At 39.9% G+C, this 24,950-nt stretch overlaps 1 protein-coding gene across 1 annotated transcript in view; it reads right to left on the bottom strand.

The window, feature by feature from the left end:
• UBE2R2 (ubiquitin conjugating enzyme E2 R2) overlaps positions 1-24,950 on the bottom strand; it is a 58,447-nt gene that overhangs the window by 32,113 nt on the left and 1,384 nt on the right. The window lies entirely within an intron of this gene.

The raw sequence follows: 24,950 nt of genomic DNA, 5'->3' as shown, positions 1-24,950 counted from the left end.
GATCTTATTTGGGGGCAGACAGAGGGGGCTCTGGCCATGAAACAATGATAGACTAAGTACGTGCAGCAAAACCCAGGCTGCACTTTCTAAACCGTAAAACAAAATGTAGGGTGTCCTGATACTAAGGTCCTGTTCCCCAATTGGTTCTTGACCACTTGGTCAATTAAAATGCCAAGGGCCAACTGCTGGGCAGAAAGAAAGAGGTGGGACCTCAGCATCCCCATAGGCAGGCTAAGAGACACAGGAGGAAGAAGAGAGATTTTCTGATGCTTTAGAGGGAAAAGGGCCATCAGCCATGTGAGATCTAGAGTGGAATAAAAACTGAGGGCAGACTCAGGGTGCTGAGCTAAGAGAACTAGGAAGGGCAAGCTAGCTATGGGAGATCAGAAGCACCCAGCAATTGAGCCAATAATGCAGACTGAAAGTGTGTGTGTGTGTGTGTGTGTGTGTGTGTGTGTATGTATGTTTGTGTGTGTGTGTTTTACCCACAGATCCAAGGGAACCTGGGAGGCCTGGTAGAGCAGGTTACCCAGAGCTTAAAGCTAGGTAGCAAACTTTACATGGAACAGATGATTCACAGCATGGTAAGGGAGAATCCACTACTGACTTAGGAATCCTAGGATACTATATCCACATGCAGATGATATAAGTCTAGATGAGGGAGAACTGGTTTCTCAACAGAGAGCCTAGTAACCTTGGCTCTAGAGCTTGAAAACTAGAACAAAGGAATATCTCCAAATCCAAAGACAGGTTATGCAGAGAGGCTGGAAACTCCTGCTATGCAGCCAGGCTGAAACTAGGAGAAAGCCAGTGAGACAATAAAAGCTGCCTGCTTCCTACAAGCACATAAGCAAAGATCAGACTTAAAATTTGGTTTCACTGCTTTTAAAGACAGAAGGGAATATAGATTTTGCCAAAGCCACATGGGGGTTTCTTCCTGCCATTCAGAACTGAAACAAAGAGTTTAGGATGAGAGGCAGGAGGAGGATGGTGGATGCAGCAGATATTATACTCCACAGAAGAGAGAAGTTAGGGAGCATGAGCAAGTCTTTAAAGATATGCAAAAGTCTTTCCAAGACAATTTCTAGGGATCTTTGAACGTGGCCAACACTAGGGACTGCTTTCGCCTGGTATGACACAATAGAGCCTGGAAATAGGTGTATACAGTAAGCAGAAGGAAATAAAGTCAATTACAGAGAAAAATATTGGTGAACCCAATATTAAAAAAATTAGGTCAAAGGCAGGGGGGGGGTAGGTCACCTAGCCTATCTCAGACAGGAGAAAGTTAGGCCTTGAGAAATTATACAGAGAGCCTAGAAACAGACTCATACAATAAGTAAGCAGATATTAAATTAATAATTTAGGACTTGATCTCATGAAGGTCAAGGCAGGAGACAGCAACAACGCTGTCTCATTGGTTAATATTTGTTTAGATTGCTTTATTTGGTTTGAATTGTTTTACTTATCAAAATGAACGTGGTTTTGAGTTTGGTGGTTATATTAAAATTCCTCTGGAAGAAGTCAAGATAAACATTTAATGATTTCGGGTTACTGGACAAAGGACTTGTTATTTTGGAAGAGAGGCTCTGTATTTGTGTTGACAGGAAAGGAGAATAGGCTCTGTACCCCTTCCAGAGTCATATGGATCAGATATGACAGGGGAGACCCCAAAAAAACTAGAAAAACTCAAGAGAATCAAAAAGAACAGGCAAAGATTCCTCATGCCAACCTTCATATGGCATAAGTGAAGACTCATTACAATGGGTTATTATTAAAATTAACTCATAAAAAGGACAGCTGTCTTTCACCTGTTTAAACAAGGAGCAGAATTTCATCCTCAACTGAACTGTGTACCCTGTACAATCCATACTAACATCCTAATGGTACTGAAATGATTCGTACATTACAGAATGTACAACTTCAGTGAGATTCGTCCTTGGAGATGCTGAACTGACCTGCTTGGCCCCCAAAATAGCTTCAGTGGTTGCTGCTGATTCCAAGTCATCTCACACCTTTCACACGAACCCAGTCAGAACTTCAGTCAAGCTGAGCCTTCCACATGTGCAGACTGGATAACAGATGCTAAAGCCAGCCTTCATAAGTCTAACCAGTTTTCTAATTTCCCTGCCCCTCCCATCCCTTTAGAGAATTTCTCATCACTCCTATTCAGCAGGAAGAAGCCATGGAGAGTCGTCAGCACAATTCCCTATGTTTGGGTGTCTGGTAATGGTTATTTTACAAATTATAGATAGGTTATCATTTTAAAGGATAATTTTAAAATGGTCATGATTCTGAACAGGAAGAAAATAGATGGGATGGATCACTAAATTTTATCCTTGAACAAAATATGTGTAGCCATAATCTTAATTGGTGGAAACCTTTATAACTGATACAAATTGAAGTTATAATTTCTTACATTAGTACAGAATTTATATTGATAAAAATTTAAGGTTTTCATTGGTGTGAATTTCTTACAGATACAAAATTTGAGATTAATATTGTTAGGCATTGTGCTTACACAACTCATTAAAGAATACAAGACTTAGACCCAGACTTTCTATAGCTGTTATTACAAACTGTTTATGATAATTAAGTAACACCAGTTAAGGGCCAGATAGTAAACTCATGGTTATGTTATATTCTAATTTAATTATAATAAAGCACCTTCAACTTATTCAAATAGAAATGGCTAATAGTACCTAAGGTTTAACAGTTCAAAATGCTTAGATGGTCTTCAAGAACACCAGATATCTGAAGAATGTGATATTTAATGTTATTTCATTATTAAGAATCATTTGAAATGAGACATGTCTGCTCCAGACAGTTTCCCCATTGTTTTCAAAGAAAAACTGAACACCTTTACCTCCAGGCGAGGTTGCTTATTGTGGCAAGAAAGCCACTACACAGGACTCTTCAGAGGGAGAAAAGGCCACCAGCCATATGAGATCTAGGGTGGAGGGGCCATTGGCTGGCTACTTCCCTGACTGGGTCTCAAGTAGCAACTAAAACTGAAGGCAGATTTAGGGTGCTGAGCTAAGAGTATTGGGAAGGGCATGCTAGCTGTAGGAGATCAGAAGTGCTCAGCAATTGAGCCAATAAGGCAGGTTGAAAATAAGTTGTGTGTGTGTGTGTGTGTGTGTGTGTGTGTGTGTGTGTGTGTTTCATCGAGGATCTGAGGAAACTTGGACAGGGCTGGTAGTGCAGTCTGCCCAGAGCTTAAAGTGGGGGAGCAACTACACAAAACACAAAAATATAATACTGTTCACTTAACTGATATTTACTAGACACCAATATTATTCATTTAATAAAATAGTAACTATATAATCCAGCTAAAACTGAAAGGCTAAGGCAGGACAATAAGTGCATTACAGACAAGCCTGGACAGCATGAGACCCTGCTTCAAAATAATTGCTTACCCACTTGAAAACCAGGCAATGGAGCTAGAGAGATGGCTCACTGGTTAAGAACACTTACTGTTCTTCTAAAGGATCTGGGTTTGGTTCCTGGCACCTACATGTACTGCCTTACAACTGCCTTCAACTCCAATTCCAGGCATACCCGACCTTTTACTGACCTCTGCATGCACCAGTCACACAGGTGGTACATACATGTAGCAAACACTCATACATAAAATAGCTCTTTTTTCAAAACAGGAAGTTAAATTCTAGAGAAATTAATTTAAAAAAAAAAGTTAAGTGCTATATAGTCTCAGCACTTAGAAGACTAAGAACAAAAAGCCATGTTCAAGCCAGATTTGGCTACAGAGCAATTTTCATGGCCAATGGAGTCATAAAGTGAGACCCCTGTCTCAAAAATTAAAAACTAAAAAACAGGAAGTTGAATAAGAAATGTGTGGTGGTTCGTGTTTAGAATCCTAGCATTCATCAGATAGAAGCAGAAAGAGTAAGAGTTTGAGGTTAGCCTGGGCTACATGAAGAATAGGAAGGTGGAAGAGGAGATGGAAGAGTGAAAAGACTAGAAATAGAACTTTATACACTATGAAACACACTAATACCCACAGTCAAATAGCCTGGCAGACATCTACAATGACCAAGTACATGAGCCACCTTACAGGATACAAAGAAAGTGAAATAACTTCAACTCTAGCGGACAAGACAGTCTAGCAATAAGTGAGTCCTAATGACTAATATCAAGGTTGTGAACATCTAGGACAGACTGGGAATGCTAATCTGCTGGCAGGGCCTACAGACAGGATAGCTAAAAGCAGAAAAAGACCCAAGTGCATTCTTTTTTTACCATCACTTTAAGATAACTGGACACATTTGATGGGATCTGGGAATTAAGTGGTATTTATTTCTCAACCTTAATGTCTCTTTTGGGGAAAAGGTAGGATAAGAGGTCTTGTTCTGTATCCCAAACTAACTGCAAACTCAGCACCCCACCTGCCTCAGCTTCCTCAGTCGTGAAAGTACAAATGTGTGAGTCACCATTCAGCTTTACTTTAGTTTCTTTATTGAAAATAATTGTGAATATGTACAATACCTTTATTTATAGGGTATGCTAAATTATTCAGAGGAACAGTAAAACAAATACCTTCAAATGATTTCCCAAAAAACAATTCTTGTTCTTGTCTCATAAGTATCTTTTTTTTTTTTGGGGGGGGGGGTAGTTTTTTTTTTGTTTGTTTGTTTTGTTTTGTTTTTGTTTTTTTGAGACAGGGTTTCTCTGTGTAGCCCTGATTGTCCTGGAACTCACTTTGTAGACCAGGCTGTTCTCAAACTCACAGAGATCTAGCCTACCTCTGCCTCACAAGTGCTGAGATTAAAGGCATGTGCCACCACGGTCCTACTTAAGTGTTTAGTCCTTTAAGAATTAAAGTATCTAATAAAGAATATATTAGAATTGTTGTCCAAAGTAGCAGGAGAAAAAGAAATAGATGCATGGGGACCAGCAAACAGAAGGCCAAAAACAGCCAAGGTCATAATGAACCATAAAATGGGGTTTGAGATACAGCTTAAGAAGATCTCAAGCTTCAAACCCTTGGTTCCTTCTCAGAAATGGAGTGGGGAAACTATGAACTTAAAATAAAAAGCATGATTATGATCTCAATGCTAGAAACAATTTTAAAGATTTTTCAGTACTAACCATGACTGGAGCCAGGGCTAAAGTTCCCTTCATGTGTGGTTTTATGAGGAGGTGATCAAAGACTGCATTCTGATGGAACTGAATGATGTTGCTACTGGTCAGCTGGTGTGCTTCTGTGAATGCAAATAATGAGTAATCTGGATTGGCAGGGTTTGGAAGAGAGGTCAAATTTTAAGAGGTTAAAAAAAAAAAAAAAAAAACAGAATGAAGGAATCCAGACAAGCAGGTCAGTTAAGTCTTCAGCTACCAGCCACATAAGTGATACACAGTGTGGCAAAGGGCATCTGAACCTGAGTCCAGTAGCTCGGGAGTTATCAAGGTGGTCTGGCTTCATCTCCAGATAAATGGTTACATGAGGGAAAACTGAAGCAGCCAATGACACTTTGTAGCACTTCACCCTACTGCCTTTAAACCATACCTACATTGGCCTGCTACTAATTCTGACAGACGATTCTGATTTCAATTTAATAGTCCAGACCCTCAGCTTTGGTGCCATCTTGAACAGTCTATTTACTAGTTTATAACCTCACTTGTCAATCACAGACACTAAATTCACTCCAACTGAATTTTCTCTGAAATATACTGAGCAAAGTGTGGGTAGGTCAGTGGGAGAGCACTTGGCTAGCACACACAAGGCCTTCAACTTAAAACCTAGCACTGCCTACCTGCTCCCCAAATGTTGTAATGTAATGAACAGGAAGTATACTTCCTGGAGGTTATATTCTTTCTCCCAAACTACAGTCCAACAAGGATCTCTATGGACCTCTTTCCACACAAACATCTAACTGCCAACCACAGCTGAACATCCAAGTATGTGCTTTGAATAGAGCAAAATATAGTTAAGGCACACAAACTTAACACGCTACAGAACCAGGAATGCAAACTACTCTGTGTGACCCTGGAAAAGTCTCTTAAACTCCCTACAAACCTTAATTCTACTCCTTACCCCCATTTATAAAACTATAGTAGTGATATCTCACCAAATTGCTGTTCAGATTATATAATGGAAAAGAATGGGAAGATGGCTCCCTCAGTGAGTAAAGTGCTTGCTGTGCAAACATTGAGGACCTGCACTAAGGATCCCCAGCACCGTTCAAAAGCTGAGCATCTGTAATGCTAGTAGGAGCCTGGGAAGTAAGCGACGCAGGATGATTCTTTGGTACTTCCTAGCTAACCAGCGTAGCTGAAATGGTCAACTCAAGTTTCAGTGAAAGACCCTGTCTCAAAAAATTATGTAGAGAGTAAAGGAAGAGAACACCCAACTTCAACCTCTGACCTCTACACAAGCATGCACAGACAGTGTATCCAGAGACACATGCAGACCTACATCCACACACAAAAATACATGTATATAATAAAAATAAGAAGCTATCATTCACTAGGCATTTCCTCTATGCTGGACACTCTTCTAAAATATATTACATATGTTAACTCACTTAATTCCTAAAATAACCCTGGGTTATCATCAAAACCTGTACATTATTTATATAAAGTTCTCTTTTCCCCCTCTCCACCCCACCCTCTCTATATAAATACAACACAGATAACATATGTCCTGCCCATTTTAATGCAGAGCAGGGCAAATGCTAGTAACACAATGAACAAGTGTCGTGTCTTTGTTCTTCTGTATTAAATAAGACAATTTTATTATATGGAGAGGTTTTGTTTACTTGGGGTTCTTTGTTTATTTGGTTGGTTTTGGGTTTTTTTGTTTGTTTGTTTTGTTTTGTTTTTGGTTTTGGTTTTGGTTTTTTGGTTTTTTTCAAGACAGGGTTTCTTCTCTAGTCCTGGACAGTCCTGGAATTCACTTAGTAGATCAGGCTGGCTTCAAACTCAAGAGATCTACCTGCCTCTGCCTCTCAAGTGCTAGCATTAAAGGTTCATCACTAACTGGGGGAGAAAGAAGGTGGATCTTTGTGATTTTTAGGCCAGCCTCATCTGCAAAGTGAATTCCAGGACATCCAGGGATACACAAAGAACCGGAATCTTGAAGGGGGTGGGAGGAGGTGTATCACTAGACAGGCTTATTTCTTAACGAAGCTCCTCCCCGGGTTTTAAAGAAAAGCTTCTCCTTCCCTTTTGGTCTTATGTCAATGTTACTACGTTATACCTTTTATGTCTCATCTAAGACAGGGTCTATCATGTACGCCTTGTCTTCCTGAAGCTCAGAGAGCCACCTGCTCCTTCTAGGACTAAAGGTACGCAGTGCCATGCCCCACACGCCTCTCCTCTCTAATGCTTTCCCCTGAGGCCCTTTCTCCTAACAAACCTCATTTCCTGAAAGATAATTCTGTGTTGGCTTCTGTGAACCAGTCCATTCTTTCCCTATTATATCTAATAAAATAAAATAAAATAAAACAAGTGGACAGCATCTGAGGAGCAACACTCAAGATTGTACTTAGGCTGCCACCAGTGCCACAGCTAGCTATATAAAGAACAGCAATTGTCCTCTGACCTCCACATGTCTTAGTTAGAGTTTTACTGCTGTGAACAGACTCCATGACCAAACTAAGCAAGTCTTATGAACGACGTTTAGATTCAGTTCATTATCATCAAGGCAGGAACACGGCAGCATGCAGGAGGAGCTGATAGTCCTACCTCTTCATCTGCAAGCTGCTAGCAGAATACTGCTTCTGGGCAACTAGGATGAGGATCCTAGCTCACACCCACACCCAGTGACACACCTACTCCAACAGGGCCACAAGTTTAAATAGTGCCACTCCCTGGGCGAAGCACATATCAACATGACACACACCATGGTATAAGTGCACAGCTTACAAGTGTAAGCATGCGTAGCTCAGGCTCTCACAAAAAGGACATTGTAAAAATGTCGGAGCAAAAGTTAATTTCCAATGCCATTTAGGTTTTATAATTCTCCTTCAGAAAACTGTTTTGGCACTGTACTTTAAGAATAAAAATCACAATACACTAAACACAATAGTACATACTTCCTGTCTGGGCAATGCAGTGAATTAGTAGCTGGAACTACAGCGGCAGCTGTCGTCATCCCACGGAACTGCTATGTACAAGGTGTCAGCACACTCTTTGGGAACACACAGGTGAATGTAATTCCCCTCTCATCACTACTGGCTTATTATACATATTATTCAACTATTTCGCACTCTTAAAGTATCTGCTAAGAATAATACAAGAAGTAATCATAAGCTTGAAACATATATTACATTTCCTGTGTTCATCATTCTGTTAATTTGCCTTTTTCTGTTCCATATGCATTTTTACCATACTCAGTTTTAATGGGTCTTAGAGATTCCTCTTAGGTGTCCATTCTACTGAATTCTTGACCAGGGTTCTTCCAAACAGTCATTCACACAAATTAATTCATTTTGGTTTTGGTTCAAAATGAGCAGTATAAAATAACATGTAACAAATCCCATCCGTCTAGAGCCTAGAGACAACTACTTGAAATCACTTGTGTATCTTGACTGACTACTGATGTTGTTGTCAATATCAACTTGTTCAGCAACTGTCCTCATCAAAAGCTAATCATCCTAAACATGTTTATCTTCCTAGTGTTGGAATTAAACACTAATTACTTCACTACTGGTAAATGGTTGTCCAACTAGTTGCAGTTTTAGTTTGTCCTGTTTACACTGGTGTGTCATCTGCATGTCTATGTGAGGGTGCCAGATCCCCTGGAACTAGAATCACAAAGGGGCTGGGGACTGAGCCAGATTGTCTCAAAGAACAGCCAGGGCTCTTAACTGCTGAACCACCTCTCTGGCCCTTCATTTTCGTTAATTGTTTGAAATTAATTTATGTATACAGCATTCTGCTTCAATGTACGCCTGCAGGCCAGAAGAGGCACCAGATCTCATCACAGATGGTTGTGAGCATCATGTGGTTGCTGGGAATTGAACTCAGGACTCTGGAAGAGCAGACAGTGCTCTAACCTCTCTGAGCCATCTCTCCAACCCCCTCATTTTTAATTTCATAAAGAAATTGTTGAGATACTCCATCCCAATTCTCTAGGTTTTTTTTTTAAAAACAATTTCACTGTGAGTAGAGACTTTTATGAGGAGTGTAATCTGATGTCTATTCCTCTCACATAGTTACATTGTGATGACTTAACAGAAACAATGTTTTGCCACTTAATTTGATGACAAAATCCTCCACTGTGCCTGGAGTCCGGCATTTGAAATCAACTTTTGTCTTTTTATTTTTCTCTCTTTTTTGGTTTGAGAGAGGACCTCACTCTGGCTGGGCTAGCCTCACCCTGTGGCAAGTCTTCTGCTTCCACTTCCAGAGTGCTAAGATTATAAGCACGAGCTAGCAACGGGTTAAGAAATGATAACAACCAAAAGTTTAAAATGGCAAATATACATGCCAAACAATACCACCAACACAACTACAGCTACATCAATATTGTTTTTTGGTTTTTAAGTGTTTTGTTTTTCAGACAGGGTTCTCATTACATAGTCCTGGTGGGACTAGAACTCATTACATAGACCTCCACTGTGGCCATCCTCCTGCCTCTGCTTCTGGGGTGTTTGGATGATAACTATGAGCCACCACAGCTGAGTCCATTACTGGGATTTGTAATTTACCATATGGCAGCATGAACAGAGACCACCTGCATATCTCCTGTGCAAACTACTCAATTTTGCCATTGGAGCATTAATAAATGCAAAGTTTTAGCAAAAAAAATTTTTATGGACACTGAAATTTAAATTTCATATAATGTTCATGTGTTAAGAATATTATTCTTTTGTGTTTGATTGCATTCTCTACCCCATAGATCATTCCTTCCAACTACTTTTGAAATAAGGCCGCCTCCTTTCGTCTAAAGAAAAACTTTTTCTCAATTTATCTCTGTGCACACACGGGAGAATAAGTGCCACAGCACATGAGGTTGTGACACACACCTTAAATCCCAGCACTTGGGAGACAGAGGCAGCCAGATCTCTGTTGAGTTCAAGGCCAACCTAGTTTACAAAGTGAGTTCAAGAATTGCCAAGGCTACAGAAAAATAGCCTGTCTTAAACAAATAAATTTCAAACACAAAAAGGGATTTGGGAGCTGAGCATGGTGGGGCATGCTTTTAATCCCAGCACTAAAGGGAGGGCAGCCTATTCTAAATGAGTTCCAGGACAGCCAGGGCCATACAGAGAGACCCTGTCTCCAAAAACAGCAAGAGGAGAGTGGGGACACTTTATATAAAAATATGTTTATGGGGTTTTATGTGGTTTTCTTGATCTGCCTGCCTCTGCCTCCTCAGCACTGGAATTTAAAGACAAATTGACATCTTAAAAAAGCATTTTACTGGCTGGAGAGAGAGCTCAGCAGAAAGACTGTTCTTCCAGAGGTCCTGAGTTCAATTCCCAGTAACCACATGGTGGCTCACAACCACCTGTAATGGGATCTCAAGCCCTCTTCTGGTGTGTCTGCAGACAGCTACAGTGTACTCACATACAATAAATTCTTTTTAAGCATTTTACTAGTAAACTGCAAATATGTATTACTTTTAGCTTAAAGTTGGAGGGGATGAAAGCTAGCTCCACCAATAAGAATACTTGCTCTTACTTGTTTCCCAGACCTGACAACCAATCCATAACTCCAGGGCCAGGGGATATGACTTCTTTTGGCATCAAGTGCACATGAGGTACACAGGCAGACAAAATGCTCATACACATAAAAATAAATAAATCTTTAAAATAAAACAAACAAACCCTCGGTGCTGGCAAGACAGCTTAGCACTCACCACCAAGCCCAATGATCTGAGTTCAATCCCTAGCATGTACACCATGGAAGAAAAACCTACTTCTGTAAATTGTACCCTGATCCCCACAAACACACACACATACACACACACACACACTCACACACACGCTCACACACACATATACACAACCTTTTTTAAAAAGCTCTCTGAGGGATGGACTTTACCATAACTCAGTGGTAACATTCTTGTTTAGTGAATGAGGTCCTGGGGCTCCATCCCCAGTATTACAAAAAAAATCTAAATTTTAGAAATCTGAAGGGAGGTGGATAAGGGGATGACTCAGACAGTAGAGTGCCAAGCATAAGAACCTGAGTTGAGCACCAACACATACATAAAATGCCAGGAGCTGTGACAAGTGCTAGTACCCCAGCACCAAGGAGACAGAGACAGGAAGATCCCTGTGGCTCATGGTACCCTAACTGGTGAGCTCTCAAAGAAGGTAGGTAGTTCCTTAGGCTCATACCCAATGTCCTGTAGCCTACAGACACACACAGGCATGCACATTCACGCACACATGTAAGCATTTTTAAAAGGAATTTCAGTTTTTAAGGTAGAGGAAAGCAGGGGAATGTCTCAGAGGATAACATGCTTATAAGATAAGGAGAGAATTGAATCTGTAAAGTTATCCTCTGTGCTCCACATATCCACCATGGCATGTATGCGCACTCCACATCTTGTACACACTCTTTTCAAACACACATACGTGCACTAATAATGTTTTCAAAACACAAATGGGAACGCAGAGGACATACTGCACAGTTGAAGTAAATGGCAGTTCACGATCATCTCCTACAACAAAGAAGATTTTAATTACAAAAACCATTAACTAGAATAAACAAAAGCCTTTGAGAATTATATGACATGAATACATTTGTTAGTATGTTTTATTTGTATTTACAAATAACCATAACAAACTTTCTGAAAATTAGGCCAGAAATATCAAAAGGAATGGCAGGAAACTTTTAACATGTATATGTATTATTTAAATTGAGAAAGTATAACTCATACAGGGTAGTGGTGGTGTAGCATGCCTTTAATCCCAGAGTTTAGGAGGCAGTGGCAGGTGGATCTCTGTGAGTTTGAGGCCAGCCTAGTCTACAGAGTGAATTCTAGAACAGTTAGGGCTACACAGAGAAGCCTGTCTAGAAAACCAAAAGAAAAAAAAAAAAGGTATCACTCATAACAGTACTTTAGTTATAAAGGCAACAAACATGCTTCATATAGTAACAAACACAAACATACTTCTACATGACAATTCATTCTTCCAACATGCCAAGAGCAAGACAGATGTTACCTTTCACTCTCTATTTTACACAGGAAATGAAGACATGCAGGAACTAAAACATGTGCCCACCAACACAATGTGGAGCCTGAATAAAAACTGAGTTGCTCCAGGGCCTACTGTGTCCCTCTTCCCTTCCCCAGAGAAGGTTTCTCTATGTAGCCCTGGCCATCCTGGATCTATAAATCAAGCTGGCCTTGAACTCAGAACCCCTCTCCTCTGCCTCCCGAGCACTGGGCTAGAGGCGCACAGCAGGCATTAGTGCTCACACCCTGAACCACATCTATTATACTGCCTTTCTAACAATAAATTTTGCCAAGACGTTTGTTTGAGAGACAAGCCCACCCTGAACTCCAAAACCTCCTGCCTCAGTACCAGAATTATAAGGATATACCTCTACACGTGCCTCAAGATACCATTTTAAAGCCATTAGTTACAGCATACACACACACAAAATAAACATTTTTTAAAAATTTAGGGCTGGAGAGATGGCTCAGCAATTAAGAGAACTGACTGCTGCTCTTCCAGAGGTCCTGAGTTCAATTCCCAGAAACCACATGGTGGATCACAACCATCTGTAATGAGATCTCATGCCCTCCTCTGGTGTGTCTGAAGACAGGTACAGTGTACTCATAAAATAAAATAAGCCTAAAAAAAACATTAAAGAGATATGTTCATTGTTACATACTTGAACATGATAAACTATTCCACCAACCCTATAACCTCATTATCCTGTTAATTAAACTTAAGAATAAAGGTTTAGTACAATAAAAATCAAAAGGTCAATAAAACTAGACTGCTTGGTCTTTAAGTCCAGTAAAGATACATATTGACAGTTTTAAGTGGCACTCTTGAGGTTTTTATCATCATCTTTTATGGTTGTTTGTAGACTCTAAAAAAGACACTATAAAAATTCAAGAAGTTACATGCAATAAATCTAACTTTTAAAAAAATTCCAGGGAATGAGAGGAGAGGAAGTCTACAGAAAGATGGAGAATACTGAAGGTAACAGAGTGTGTGTAAGGCGAGCAGAGGGAGTTATGAGGGAGGAAGATCCAGATGGAGGTGGGAAGAGCGTGAGGGAGGGCAGTAGGGGTGGGAAATAAATGAGGAAAAAATATATATATATATACACACACATACATATATATGTATATATATACACAAATATGAATAAAGATGCCATAATTCAACCATTGCTTTGTATACTAACCTAAAAATTAATTTTTTTTAAAAGGAGCTAAACATGATGGTGCACATACCCCTGAGGCTAGCAAAGAAAGAAAGAAGAGAGGAAGAAAGGATGGAGAAAGGGGGAAAGGAAAGGAAAGACGTAGAGAAATGATGGCTCAGCAGTTAAAAAGCACTACCGCTCTTGCAGGGAGTCTGAGCTCAGTTCCCAGCACCCATTTCAGATTCACAATCACCAGAACTCTAGGTCTTAGCCTCCATGAGCAGCACACTAGCCAGACTACCTCAGTTTAGTGCCAGGAAGAGAGAGAATGGACTCCTGAAAGCTGTCCTCTAACTTCCACATGCATGCTATGGCCCCCATACTAATAAAACTCAGAATTACATGCAGAGATTTCCACCAGATTTTCACTGTAAGCCATAGATTCTGATTATGATAACGTACAAGCTGGAGCCCAGAAATCTGTATGTCTGTTGTGGAGATGGATGTGTCTTTCTATATAGTCCGACCAGCCTTGAATTCTAGCCTCATTTAAAAAACAGACTCAGACAGAGGACAGAGAAAAACAGGCAATTATTTTACATCTCCATTGCTTAACTATGTGATCCTAGCTGGCATGTACCACCTACCCAGGTATTAATATTCCTTTTCAACTATAATTTTCAAGTTTCTAAAATGAGTTAAGTAGTTTAGCACTCCATCAGATGCTTAATACTCTTTTAGAATACTGCCATAGGTCCCATCTAAAATGCACTAAATGAGCCCCATGGCAAAAATCACCTCCACCAATATTTGAATACCTGAATTATGGAAAGCACAAATTTGAAATCCTTAGTATAATTTGATTTGTTCTCCTGATCTAGTTTCTATGTAAAAAGAGATTAAACTGGTATTCAAATCCTTTAAAATTTAGACATCAGCTATCACTTAAAAAAAATTTTTTAAATCTAAATACCCTTCATGAACCTGCTACAATTTTTTTGTAAAAGTATTATATTTACTACCTAAATCTTCAGATGTAAACATATTCACCTAAAAAAACTTACTTCTATAATGCTAAAGCTAAAACCAAGAAACATCTGTGATATTAAGGGCAAGGCTGGATGGTGGTCATACGAGCATTCATTACACTAATCTGTTCATTTTCCTTCTGAGATGGAATCTGTGTATGCTGCCTAACTGGCTTGAACGTATATGGTTCTACTTCCTCAATTCTGTCAGCATTGGCTGTACCTCTGAATTGGGCTATATTTCTAAAATCTTCAGTATTTCACTGGATAAAAATATTCTCAGCATGTATGAGATAAAATTCTTTAAAAATTTTTATATTAGGATAAAGCAAAAGAGTCCAACAATATATATGCTACAAAATTATAGCATGTATACTAAAAAGCAATTTTTAAAACTGCAGCACAAACTAAACATGGTGGCATGTTTGTCATCTCAGCACTTAGGAGGTGAAGAGAGGAAGACTGAGAGGTCACGGTTATCCTAAGATGTTTCAAAAATAAAAAGAAGAATAATTAAATGTGGGATAAAGATATAGGTCAGCAGTTAAGAACACCTGTTGCTCTTGCAGAGGACTTTGGTTCAATTCTCACTGCCCACATGGTAATGCTACTTCCAGAACCACCTGACACCTTTGACCTCCAGGAGCACCAAGCAGACATATGATAAACATACATATATACAGAACATTTATACACAAAAAATTAAGTGTAATAATAATGATGATAAAGAAAATTAAATAGAAAGGCATAAAACTGCCATAATAAAGGAGGCTCAGGGGCTGGAGAGATGCTCAGCCAGTGGTTAAGAGCACTGACGACTCTTCCAGAGTCCTGAACTCAATTCTCAGCAACCACAGGGTGGCTCCCAACTGTACTGGGATCTGATTCCTTCTGGGATGAAGGCACATATGCAGACAGAGCATTCATATGTATTAAGTGAAATCTACAGAAGAAGAAAACAAAGAAAAGAAAAAAAAAAAGCCCAGAGTGGTATGGTACACATTACTTGTAGTCCTAACATTCAGGAGACTAAGGAAAGAGTCTAATCCTTCACAATCAGAAAAAAATACCATTCACATCTAATGCAAGTAGTTCACACATATGACAATAGTGAGATCTCCTGAAAAAAAAAAAATACAATTTAAAAGCAGAATTATCTGGCTAACATTTTAATCTCACCTCAGTCGATCATTGTGTGTAAGCCTGAGTACAGGTGTGTACTACCATGCCAGGTGGCAGCTTCTAACTTTAGAGAACACAGATACGTGTACATATGCATAGACTTTCTGGAGCACTACATTTTGAACAGTTAAGTGGCTTTCAGGGGCAAAAAAAAAAAAAAGATTCATATTGCTTGTTTTTCTATACTACTCCTTTTAAAAAATATTGTGTTAAAAATCACTGTTACAAAACTTGAATTTCTGTATAGTATCTACAGTGATAAAATTATATTCTTCCTATCTTGGAGGTTTTTCCCTTACCAAATTTACAAACCTAAGTTTTTTTAAAGAATATTTAACTCACTAAGTTTTTCTTTCTAGTGTTAGTGTTACAAATCAAACCAAAGGCTTTGTTTTATGCATCCTAAGTAAGCACCCAACCACTGAGTTACACCTCATGGCGCTGACAGCTCTATTCTGAAGCTCAGATAAACAAGGGTTAAAGGTTGAAATCGAGAAGGAAAAAGAGGCAAGGAACTTAACAGGGTTAGGGCTCCAACTTTCCATTATCACCTTGCCACAAATACCTGATAGCCGCCAACCTTAGGAAAGTGGCCTCACAATGTGTCAGTGCTATAAGGAGTTCTAAGTATAACCAATCCAACAGTGAGCTCCATGAAGCTATAGGTAGCATCCTAGAGTTAAGCAGACTGTTACAAACTAACTTTTTAGAACAGAAAGAGGTGGCTCAGCTGCTGGGGGATGACTGTGTGCACTGTGCATTCAGATGCTGGTTTCTGTACACAGAGGTCTGGCTGCAGTCCCACTGTCACTGTTATTAAAGCATCTGATGTCTCAATATTGTATGAAAATTGTTCTCCATCACCTCTGATTAGTTAATAAATACCAATATTTATTTATTATTGGAGAGTTAAGACCCAACTACCAATCCCAGTGAGGCAGTCCCAGGTGGACAAGGGTTTTGGGATAGGGTCACACACACACTCCTATCTACTTACCTATCACAAAAGCCCATAGCATGATTTCACTTACATGAAATGTCAAACCTAAGTTAGATAATTGGGGAGATGAAGGCAGGAAGTCAAGATCACCCTTGGCTACACAGGAGAATCCAAGACCAGCTGGGCTACCCTGTCTCAAAACATGAAAAGGGCTCAGGGGTACTGGCACAGGCTTTAAGCCCAGTACTTAAGGGTAGGGGATGGGGGTTGTGAGTTTGAGGCCGACCTGGTCTACTGAGCAAGTTCCAGAATAGCCAGAACAACACAAAGAAACCCTGTCTTGGAACACCCCCACCCCAAAAACAAAAAACAAGAACAAGAACAAACAAAAAAAAAAAGAAAAAAAAAACAAAAAAAAAAAAAAAAGGAGACAAAAGATACAAGAAAAAGAACCTAGTTAGAAGTATATTATAGTCAGGCCTCTTATCCTAGCCCTGGGAATGCAGGTAGATCTCTTGAGTTCCAGGCCAGCCTGATCTACAGAATAAATTCCAGGACAGCCCAGGCTACATAAAATAAACCCTGTCTCAAAAACCAAAACCAACAGACTAGAGAGATGGCTCAGTGGCTAAGAGCACTGACTGCTCTTCCAGAGGTCCTGGGGTTCAATTTCCAGCAACCACATGGTGGCTCACAACCATCTGTAATGAAATCTGATGCCCTCTTCTGGTGTGCCTGAAAACAGTTACAATGTACTCATATACATTAAATAAATAAATCTAAAAAATCAAAAAAAAAAAAGAATAGGAAGGAACAAAAAAAGGAAGAAAGGAAGAAGGGAAGAAAGGAAGAAAGAAAAGAGGAAAGAAAATATAGCCTTAAATTGGTATGGGGATACACACCTTTAATCCCAGCAGGCCTATTCCACACAGCCTGGTGGATAGCCAAGGCTACAGAAAAAGGCCAGGTCTCAAAATTCCACATTCCAACATAGGTAGCCTTCAAAATGTTTAGGGTGGTGGTGGTGTTCAGGAGGCAGAGGCATTCAGATCCCTTGAGTTCAAGGCTAGCCTGATCTGCAAGTAAGTTCAGGCTAGGGCCAGCAAGATGGCTCAGCAGGTAAAAGTACTAACACAGAAGCTTGACAGCCTGAGGTCGTCCTTATAGCTCACTTGATGATGAGAACCAACTTCCACAGCTGTCCCCTAACCTCCCTATGAAGGTTCTGGCACCCACCCACATATACACACCTTATGCCACACTCGCACACACATACATAGGCATGCATGCATACACACACACACACACACACACACACACACACACACACACACACACACACTTTCTCTCTAAATGAAATATTTAAAAAGAACTACCAAAAGTGAAAAAAACTATTTGGTTAATTTTTTTCAAGATTCTTTAACAAAATGTATGCATGTGAGTATTAACAAAATCAAGTTGCACTATTAAAATTATATACTCTTAAGCAGCCAGGCATGGTGGAGAAAACCTTTAATCCCAGTATTACTAAAGCTGAGGCAGGAGAATAACTAGTTTGAATTTAGCTCCATTGGGGACTGGAGAGACTGCTGAGAGGCCAACAGCACTTGCTGCTCTCACAGTGGACCCAGGGTCAACTTCAGGAATGCATGGTCATTCACTACCACCCTAACTCTATTGGATGCTCCCTGATGACCGCTTTGGGCAACAGGCACATATCTGATACATATGCATACATGCAAGCAAAACAACTCATACACACTAAAAACATACTTAGCCAGGGGATGGTGGCACACAGCTTCCACCCCAGCACTCAGGAGGCAAAAGCAGGCAGATCTCTGAGGCCAGTCTGGTCTACAAAGTTCCAGGGCAGCCAGGGCTAAACAGAAAAACTTGTCTTGAAAAACTAAAAACTAGCTAACTAAATAATCAGTTAATAAACAATCCTGGTACTTGGGAGGCAAAAGCCAGCTACATAGAAAAATCCTGTTTAAAAAAAAAAAACTAAAATATTTTTCAAATAATTAAGATTAGCTCTATTTTGCTCATTCTATTTATGTACCTTAAGTAAGTACTTTTTTCCTTTTTAGTGATATTGGAGGTTGAACCCAGAGCCTCAAACATGCTTAAACACCCACTCCACCACTTAGCTACACTTGAAGCACAGAATTAATTAGGGATGCCTCCTGGTTAGAGGCAACATCTTTTTCATGTATTTAAAAATTATTTAATCGTACACTCATAAAATTAACATATATTCACTTACTTTTTGTATGTATGTGCACCACAAACCCACTTGGTGCCTGCCAGTCAGAAGAGGGCACCTGATCCCCTGGAACTGGAGTTACAGATGGTTGTAAACCATCATGTGGATGCTGGGAATTAAACCCTTCAAAAACATAACGGTTCAGACATTTGTCCAGCACACTGTTGCTTTGTTTTTTGGGGGTTTGTTTGCTTGCTTGCTTGCTTTGAGACAGGAGTCTGGATTTAGGCTGGCTTGAATTCACTTTGTAGTTGAAGAGGATTCTGAACTGATCTTTTTGCTTTGACCACCCAAGTGCTGGAATTATAGGCAGGCAACATTCTGTCTTGGGAATTTATTTTTAATTGATTCTTTGAGAGTTTACTACACAGTAAATCTTTGCCTCAAAAATCAAAGCAAAATCTGCTTTTATACTAGATCTTAACTTATAATATTGTAAAAGTTAAGGCAAAAGCACAACAAGCTTTGTTTTGTTCCTTAGATTCTCCGAATGAGGTTAAGCAATCTTCATTTTCACGGGATAGCAGTAATCATGGTTGTTACTGCTAGCAGGTCTCGCTGATACCCTCACTATCACTGTTGTAGAATTCTTAGCCTCCCCTACATACATTTAGTGATAGAAGATGCTAATCTGCAACATTAATATATGACCAAGATACCCATCCTCTTTCTTGTTGTTGTATTTGCTGTCTAGCCAAACCTTCAGTCATTAAGATCCTAAGCTCTCAAAGAGGCAACCCAACAAAGAGAGCAAACTCCAAAATAAAATCCAATTTCTTCCCAGGAGGAAAAATGTGACCAGTCCAAATAAACTCAAACCTTAAGCCAACCACCTGAGTTCATTTCATTTAAAAAAAAAAAAAAAAGTGATTAGTAATTCCTTATCAGAATCAGGGATCAGGCTGGGTATTGCAACACTCGCCTTTGATCTCAGCACTGGGGAAGCAGAGGCAGGAAGACCTCTGAGCTTAAGGCCAGCTTGATGTATAGAGTGAATTCCAAGACATTTAGGAAGGACTATATAGAAACCCTGGAGAGGAAGAGAGGGAGAGAGGGAGAGAACACACAAGCAAGCAAGCAAGCACTCAAAAATATAATACTTAAGTAGTATCAAAGCTGGACTCAGCTACAACAGGAGGAACCATTAAACCATCCTGCTTGAGCCCAGCCTGGACAACACAGTAAGACACTGCTCAAAAATAAAACTTCAGGCGTGACGACATGCCTTTAACTCCAGGGGTACAAGTAAACTAATTTCTGAAATCCAAAACAGCTTTTTCTACAGAGTGAGTTCCAGGACAGCCAAGGCTACTCAGAGAAACCCTGTTTCAAACAATAATAAACAAGGCTTTACTGAGATAGGAAATCCCTGCAAAAGCAAGAGAGGAGACTTTCTTAAATTAGAATTTTGTAGTCTTCACCTAATTTCCTTTCCAGTTTACCACTTACTATGTTTTTTTTTCAGTAACCTCTTTAATTACACCACATTTACCAAGAGTAACTTCAGTTGGAGTTGTGATTCAGTGACAAAGTATTTGCATAGCATACACAGGTCATCAGCCTTGGCAGCAAGCACCCTTACCCAGCTAAACCATCTTGTCAGTCCCTGTGCCAACTTTTAAACACAGCTGTAAAAAAACAACTTAAAGCCGTGTTTTAAGACCAAAAAAAAAAGTACTGAAAAAAAAATGATCATAAATTGGCCTTTTTCCAATAAAGAACTAATCAGATAACACAAGGGGGGGGAAGCAAAAAAATGCTACAACAATTTTCTCACCAAGACTGAAACAACCTGTTAACAGTTTCATGTTTGACCAAAGAGCTGGCTCAAGAGGTAAAGAAAAGCATTTGCTGCCAAGCCTGATGACCTGAGTTCAATCTCTGGTACCCACAATTTGTCTTCTGACCTCCACATGTGCAGCATGCACCATATACATACACGTAAATGAAAAATTCAGGGTTAGAGAGATGGCTCAGCAGTTAAGAGCACTTGTTCTTGCAGAAGACCTGGGTTTGAGCCCAAGCATCGCTGTGGTTGCACACAGGTTGGACATCTTCAGATCTTTCTGGGCACCAGGCACACATGGTGCACACAGACATACACACAAGCAAAGTGCTTATGGCTTTTTGTTGTTTGTTTGTTAAAGGTGCAGTGTGATAGCTCAGCTGCAGAAGCACTTGGTTCTCTTGAGGAAGCAGGTTCAGTTCCTGGCACTCACTCAGCGACTCACAACCACCTGGGACTCTGGTTCGAGATCCAATGCTCTCTTCTGGCATCCTCAAATAGCAGACAGACCACGTTACACATACATATATGCAAGAACTCACATATACACACCAATTTTTTGCTTTTTGAGACAGGGCTTCTCTACACAGCTCGAGTTCACTTAGAACTACGTAGACCCAGCTGGTCTCAAACTCAATTTTGAGACACCTGTCTCTGCCTCCAGAGTACAGGAGTTAACAAATACACTTAAACACTCAAGAAGCAACATCAGATGGAGAGCTCTGAGGTCCAGGATAGCCAAAGCTACAGAGAAAGCCTGTTTCAGAAAAACAAACTAAACAAGTGTGAGTGTGTGTGTAAAATACAAAAAAAAAAAAAAAATTTAAGAATTTCTGAGTGCCAGGTGTGGTGGTGCACATGTTTAATGTCATCGTTCTGCAGGTGATCTGTGAGCTCCAGGGCAGCTGGGATTTTTAGAAACCTTTTTTCAGTGCTCCCAGTTCTATAGTTATGGAAACTTGCTGTTTCCAGCAGCCTTGTCAGAGGGCTGTAGCCCTCGCAGCTCCAGTTCTAATGCTCTCTTCAGGCTTCTGAAAGCACCGCAACCCTGATGGCAAACACTCACATAAACACATACAAATTATTTTTTAAAGATTTTTTTTCTCAATTTTGAGGTTGAGGATATAACTCTATTGGCAGAGTGCTTGCCTGGCACACACCCTGCCTTGGGTTCAATCTCCTGCACGCCATAAATCTGGCATGGTGACAAAAGACTGTACTGCCAGCACTTGGAAGGCAGGAGGCCAGGAGATCAGGATTAAGGTCATTCATGGCTGTGTAGTTCAAGGCTGGGCTGTGGTGGTCTATACCTTTAATCCCAGCACTAAGGAAGAAGCAGGCAGATCTGAGTTCAAGGACAGCCTGGCCTACAGAGTAAGTTCCAGGACAGGAAGGGCTACAACAGAGAAACCATGTCTCAAAAAAAAAGGGGGGGGGAGGGGAGAAAGGAAGAAAGTTCACGGCCAACCTAGGTTATATGAAGCATGTCTTTAAAAGGGAAAAAAGTATTTTCATACTTTACCAGACCAGGGTGGCACAGACCTATAATCCTGGCATTGGGAGGCTAAGAGGGTTGGTGAGCACAGTTCCATAGTGAGTTTTAGGTCATCATGAGCTACATAACAAGATCCTACCCAAAATAATCCTTTGAGACTGGATCTCATTCTGTATCTCAGGACGGCAGAGACTACAAATATGGACCGTGGCAGTCGGGGGTTTTGAATGCTGGCAGGGAACAGGTGTCATTTTTCTTAAAATGCTTAAGGCATAGCTTCAGTGGCAGACCTGGAGAAGCCATGGGTTCAATACCCAGCATAAAAAGTAGTACAGGGGCAGAAAAGATGCATCAGCAGGTGAAGCTCCTGTCATACAAGCCTGAAAATCTGAGTTTAACCCCCACTAGGACCCACACAAAAATGGAAGAAAAAAACTGCACCCAAAATTTGTCCTCTGAACTCCACAAACAAGCCATGGCTTTGTTGTTTGCATAAACATCAAGGCACACACTTTTTGTCAAATTGGGATGGAGAAAAAAAACAGGGCAAGCATATCCTAATATTAAAAATTTTTAAGCCAAGCAAGGAGGTGCACTCCTTTAATCCAAGCCAACTGAGAAAGCAGAGGCAGATGGATCTCTGAACTCAAGGCCAGCCTGGTCTACAGAGTTCCAAGCACAGCCAAGGCTACAGAGAAACTGTCTCAAAACAACAAAAACCACAAGGAAGGAAGGAAAAAAAATTTAAACAGGGACTGAAGAGTTGGCTTAGTGGCTAAGAGCACTTGCTGCTCTTACAGAGGACCCAGGTTCAATTCCCAGCATCACATGGTAGATGACAACCATCTGCACCTCTAGTTTCAGAAGATCCAATGCCCTGAAGACACAAAGCAAGCATACAACATGTGGTATACATGAATACATGAAAGTAAAACATTAATATACATAAAACAGAAAGAAGTACGAGAGAGGATTAAATGAAGGGAAAGGTGGTGTAAAATTTATAGTCTCAAAAAAATGAAAATATTTTTCAGAAAAGGAATTTAAACTAAAGCCAGGTGTGAGGGTATGCCTGTGCTCTGACCTCAGCACTTGGAAACAGAAGCAAGTTACTCACTGTGAGTTCCAGACCAGCTACACAGGGATAAACAGTAAAGCTCTATCTCAAAAAAAAAAAAAAAAAAAAAAAAAAAAAAAAAATATATATATATATATATATATATATATATACACTAAATAGGAAAGAAAGCCTCTTTCTTTTTCCTCCCTCTGGGGTTACAAAGCCCTGGATGGTCTAGAACTTACTATGTAGAGTCGGCTGGCCTCTGATTTGCTTGCATAACCTCTCCTGCCTTTGCTTCCTGACTGCTCAGGGACACCTCTGGGTCTGGGCAGAACTGGAGATGGAGCCTTGGGTTTAGTTAGACAAGCCCTCTACAACTGAGGCACACCCCAGTCTCCAAAGTCAATCTTTTCACAGGACTCAAGCTATGATTTGTTTATTTTGTTGTATGTGTGTTGCTGGAGTTTAAAAAAAAAAAAAAAAAACCCTCATGCATGCTAGGCAAATATTCTACCACTGAGTTACAGTCCTTGCCCAAAGCCTTTATTATTGTTGTTGTTGATTGAGACAGGGTTTCTCTATGTAGCACTGGCTATCCTAGAACTAGCTATGTAGTCCAGGCTGGCCTCAAACTCAAAGATCCATTTGTTTTTGCCTTCTGAGTGCTGGGATGAAAGTGTGAACCACCACTACCTGGCTTTATTTTAAATTAGTATATGCTACAGGGAATATTTCCATTTTTATCAATTCCAAATCATCAGTAAGCAAAGTCTTATTTTCATAGTTTTAAAAAACAAGTTCTAATAGAGTAACTACCATGTATCTTAATTGTTCCAGAAATAATACTTTTTAGAAATTAAACTGTATCATTAAACCCAGTGGCACTTTAATCCCGAACTTGGAGGGTGGAGGCAGAGGCAAAGGCAGAAGCGGGGTGATCTCTGTTAGTTCAAGGCCAGCCTGGTCTACAGAACAAGTACTGACTGTACTCTTTTAAATTAACCAATAGTCTGCTTTGAAAATGTTTTCTAGGAAATGTATCTTATAAACTCCACTTTGTGCAATACTCCCAATATCTAAAAATTTAAGTTTATATTTGACAGTGCATATAACATACCTCAACATGGAAACAATACCCTTTCCAATCTATCACTAATAAACTTGAACCTTTATTTTTAACTTTAAGCACCTGCATCTAAAAAGTATACCTGCCTGCTGACCACAAAAGATGAAGTCAACAGTTGTTAAGGATACCACTCTTACATAACATTCTAAAAATGCCCTTTTACTAAGCATTCAGCAACTATCAAATGCATGAATGTTAAGCATTCCCTATCAATCCTATTTTCAACAAAGTTGACCCAGTTTAAAGCCTGAAATTTGAGGCTTTTGAACGGTAGAAAATAAGTAATTGGGTAGTCCTAAAAATACACATCACAACTACATGACTAAGATATTCATTTAAAACTTGTGCCAAGATAACCCCTCCCTTCAAAACAAACTAAAATTGACTCATTGGCCTATTTTACCTAATTTTGGAAATAAACTAATAAATGGATTCCTAAACACCCATTTCCTCTGTCTCTAACCCCACTCCATCTTCACTCGGGGATTCTACCCTCCAAAAAAAAAAAAAAAAAAAAAAAAAAGCTTCAGTCTAATCAAGACAAAAAACTCAATATCTCAAAGTACTGAACTCAGGAGTAATTCATGAAAAACAATAGAAACAAGATCTATACATGAGCTGCCTAAGGAACCACTCCACCATGAGAAACCCTGTCACCTCCGGTGTGGCTCATCTGTGGCACGACCCCATTTGCTGGAGCTAACTACCTAAGCAAAAGCTTTTAATCTTGTCTCCCTAAAGTAGGAAACTATCAATCTGCCT

Source organism: Micromys minutus (assembly GCF_963924665.1).
Source record: "Micromys minutus genome assembly, chromosome: 26".
Classification (NCBI taxonomy): domain Eukaryota; kingdom Metazoa; phylum Chordata; class Mammalia; order Rodentia; family Muridae; genus Micromys; species Micromys minutus.
The sequence above is the reverse complement of the archived record's forward strand: the minus strand, read 5'-3'. Positions and strand labels throughout refer to the sequence as shown.